General features: G+C 41.7%; 1 protein-coding gene across 1 annotated transcript in view; it reads right to left on the bottom strand.

Annotated features, from left to right (window-relative positions):
* The window catches only part of LOC125045525 (39S ribosomal protein L14, mitochondrial-like), a 7,151-nt gene extending 4,552 nt beyond the window's left edge, over positions 1–2,599 (bottom strand). Inside the window, exon 1 of the mRNA XM_047642834.1 lies at positions 2,524–2,599. The gene's annotated coding sequence lies outside the window, so the exon portion shown is untranslated. The remainder of the gene's footprint in view (positions 1–2,523) is intronic.
* Between the last annotated feature and the right edge of the window lie 2,009 nt (positions 2,600–4,608).

Below are 4,608 nucleotides of genomic sequence, written 5' to 3'. Positions count from 1 at the left end.
TAAAGACACATTATAAATTAGTTACACTTATCTGTTTTCTCATGAAACTTCTCCTTGCCTGAGAAAGCACTGAAATATTTCACTGAAATATTTACTGTGAAATACATTACGTATGTAATGATTATGATTGCAATAATGAGAAATTGCTCATCAATGTAATTCACTGGATGACACTTCTCTGATACGAAACCTTTGCAATCATGTCACCATTTGAGATTTAACCCCAAGCTAACAGGCATGGCAAGTACATGCTATGCCCACTTTGAGTTTACTTTATTCATTGTTTTTACACATAGATATCTCCACTTGTATTAAGTCACCAATGAGCCAATTATGAGTACTACTTGTCTCACATGTTTAACCATTTCCTTAATTTTTGAAAATATTTTAATGTCTATAATAAAAACACCATCGATATTGATAACACTAGTAAAAAAAACTTTTTTCTGCAAATTCAATGAAAGATGAAATCAGGTAGGGTCACAAAGTCTACTAATTGACTCCTTTGTGGCTAAACATAAGCTGAGCCCTCTATATGCAGAGACATTTCACAAAAGATTAAAGCATTTTCCTGGAGATGTTGGGCAAAGGATCAGTAGAGACAAAAGGCAGACTAAGCTTTCAGGTTTGATTCTCCTTCATACCACGCCTTACACATTGCCTGCTGTTGCTGAGTTTTTCCTTCTTGTCATTCACTCTTTGCCATAAATATATAATTTCAGCATATGTTGCAGGATGGGATGCGAGGCAAAATTTTTCCTTTGCGAATACACAGTTTGAGACAAAACAAAAATCACCAAAGAATTATATTGTGTGTATACATACTAACATACTATATAATATATCTTGAAACAATAACCTCATATTGATAACAAACACATTGCTAATCCAAGAGTATTGCAAATCTTCTAACTAAATAATCAGGTAAATCTTACCAGAACACCCTAAATGTCTGATCATGCCATATGTGCCTTTCTGTACATTGCAAAAGCCTACATCCTCCATTATTTTTTGGGGCAATATGTAGTTTGTGGACCTCTCTGACAATTCTTTATGGTGAAACAAGGCCAAGGTCTCTCTTGCCAGAGTACCGGTCGGCATGGCAGCTACAGCATGGATTTGACGTTAAACCAATATTAAATTTGGTTGCAGGGTTTCCATCCAATATCAGAGCAAAATGTAATTGGATTTAGAAAGAACGTAGCCAATGGAACGAGAGAAAAAAAAAAAAAAATTTAGTTTCACACAGCCATCCAATCTTGCAATCATTATTCCATTTTTCAATTATCAATGCCGTAATATGTGTGCATCTTGTTATTTCTTATCCCATATTATATAAATGAAATTATTGGTCATGTTTACAAAGTGACTGCATCCCTCTGAGATTCAGTCCCTATTACTCCAGCCATTCCTGGGAAGTCCACAAGCAGGGCCATATAAGCCAAAAACCTTACTAACCCGGAAGCTTTCTTCTCCAGACCCCCATGCAATCACCGTATTTCCCTTTTGGGGCTCTGTCCCCCGACCCCCACCTAATCGCCATGGACTCCAACGCAGATTTCTTGCGACCTATTTTCTTAATTTATGACATAACTTTTATGCCTGTGCAGATTGTTTTGTGTATTAGTGTGTAGTTTTTCTCCTTCAGTATTATTGTACCATTACAATTTCCTGTAAATGTAATACCAAGACAAAATACTTTCAAAGGCCACAGAAGAAAAGTGTCTTATTTTCAGTCAGTCTGTCCATTACACACAAATTCTACCTTATACTACATGGATGTGGAAAACTGAAACTATATAAAAAAGCCACTTTGCTTTTTACACGTTTGCCAATAATAACTATAGTATATTAAATAGGATTAATATAACTAAAAAATATTCTTATGAAAATATGGTATGTATACAATTTCTTGAGCTTGTTCTTCACAATTTGTGGAATTTGTTACTGAAAGCAATGCACCTCCAGAGAAAAAATCCCAAAACCAGGGTCTCGTGCGAACCCAAAACCAGAACCTAACCTTAACTGCCTTCTACTTATTCCCTAGACAGGGGGAACACACCCCCTGAGCCCCCCTTATTTGCCAACTTTGCCAAACGTGACACTGAGAACTCTGGCTGTGAGGGTACTGTGGGCTTGGTCTCTGAGGGTGACGGCAGTGGCTCCTCTCGCCATTTCCCGGTTACTATGGGGCCTAAGGGGCTCCTTGTGCTCTGGGAGGTGACAGGGCCCATTTCCCTCTACCTGTGCCTCGCTCTCGCTAACATTCTCCCAATTTGTAAGTCTCTACATCATAATCTCTTGTATCAATCAACTTCCCAACCAAAATCACTATATTTTATATAACAACAAAGATTATCAAACAAGGTTCAGAAAACCAGTCCACGTGAACTGTTTAAAAGGTACTTTCTTGCAAAAAAGGCAATAAAATCAACTGATTCACGATAACTTACATTACTTGAGAGATTGAAACATTCCCCAAAACCAAGAGAATTACAAAAAGTAAAACTAAACGATCCTCACCCAAGTCGTGTTGTTTTCGTCGCCTTCCGGTGGGCGCTTGTGCACGGGGACGGCCGCGCGGACGGCGGGTTAGATAATGTGTACACACATGTGTGTATTTATATACATATACATATACATATATATATATACATATATATTTATACATATATATATATGTGTGTGTGTGTGTGTGTGTGTGTGTGTGTATGTGTGTGTGTGTGTGTGTGTGTGTGTGTGTGTGTGTGTGCGTATGTGTGTGTGTTTGTGTGTGTGTGGGGGGGGGGGGGGTGCACATACATATATGTATGTATGTATGTGTGTGTGCACATACACATATGTATGTGTGTGTGCACATACACATTTATATGTGTGTGTGTGTGGGGGGGGGGGGGCATACACATGTATATGTATAAATATGTGTGTGTGTGTGTTTGTGTATGTGTGTGTGTGTGTGTGTGTGTGTGTGTGTGTGTGTGTGTGTGTGTGTGTGTGCGTGTGTGTGTGTGTGTGTGTGTGTGTACACATACACATATGTGCGTGTGTGTGGGGGGGGGCATGCACATGTATATGTATGAATATTTGTGTGTGTGAACATACACATATGTGTGTGTGTTTGTGTATGTATGTATATGTGTGTGTGTAAGTGTAAGTGTGCATATGCGTGTCCATGTGTGTGTGTATTCATATATGCATAAATATGTATATGTATGCAAGTATGTATGTATGTATAGATCATCATGGGGGCTAACGCCGACGGGGGCGCATGGCCGCACCCACCTTTCGCTTCCAGCCACAGGGCTCCCTCATGGCGAGCATCCAGGGAGGTCCTCGGCCCATCTCTAGGTCCTCGCGACAGGTCTGGTCAAGTTGCCTAATCCATGACCTCCTAGGTCGTCCCACGGACCTCCTACACCCAGGATTGTCTTGTAAAGAGTCAACCTAATGGACAGGTGCCCATGTAGCCTGAATTGGCGATCCCGGATTATGCAAGTAACAGGTCCCATGCCGGTCCTACGGTGTAGGCGTCGGTTGGACACATGGTCTTGCCAATTGTACCCCTTGATCCAGAGTAGGGACTTCAAGATGAGACTCCAAGGCACTAGATAGCGTCCAGGTTTCGCTTCCATGGAGCAAAACTGGCAGTATCAAGGCCTTGATGACACGTAGCTTGGTCCTTCTGCATAGGTACCGAATGCTCTTGTTGACCGAGTCCATGGCTCTGCTGCCAGACCAATCCGTCTACTGACTTCCTGGCCTGACAACCCAGAGACATGGATTACGCTGCCAAGCTATGTAGAACTCTGAGACTTCAACGTCCTCACCGTGAGCATGTATCGACTGAACAGGTCCCCTTAGCAAGCCCCCAAAATCCTGGATATTGGTCTTGGTCCAGGAGACTTCTAGGCCCAAGCGCTTCGCCTCATTGCTGAATACATCAAGAGCTGCCACCAGTGATTCCAGAGACTCAGATAGGATAGCAACATAGTCGGCAAAGTCGAGATCGGTGACCTTGATATTGCTGAGTGTTGTTCCACAGTGAATTTGGATAGTAGTTCTGCCCATCATGCAGTCCATGCAAGTGTTGAAAACTTTTGGTGCAAGAACACAGCCTTGCCTCACTCTTGAGTAAACAGGAAAGAAGCTCGACAGGCCCCTACCACAATTTACAGCACTTTCAGTACCAGTATACAGGTTTGCTATTAAACTAATAATATGTCGGAATTCCCCTAAGTCTCAGTATGTCCCATAGCGACTCGCTAGGCACCTATTGTGAACTTGCCAGGAGTGAATCCAGACTTCTTTGGTCTCTGGTGCCTTAAGTGATCGAGGATCCGTTTCAGAAAAAATGTGGGCGAAAACCTTGCCTGGTATACTGAGCAGTGTGATGCCACTGTAGTTGTTACAGTCCCACCGATCCCCTTTCCCCTTCCAGAGAGGGATGACCACGCCACTCAACAGGTCAGGGGGGAAGGAACCAGATGTATGTATGTGTGATGATTTTTTCGTTCATTATGCTAAAGAAATTGAGGTTCATTATTTTGTTCATTATGCAAAAGATCACCAACTTCATTCACCACACTAAAGAAATGTGTTCAAATAAGC

This window comes from Penaeus chinensis, chromosome 37, assembly GCF_019202785.1.
Source record: "Penaeus chinensis breed Huanghai No. 1 chromosome 37, ASM1920278v2, whole genome shotgun sequence".
Taxonomy (NCBI): Eukaryota; Metazoa; Arthropoda; class Malacostraca; order Decapoda; family Penaeidae; genus Penaeus; species Penaeus chinensis.
The sequence above is the reverse complement of the archived record's forward strand: the minus strand, read 5'-3'. Positions and strand labels throughout refer to the sequence as shown.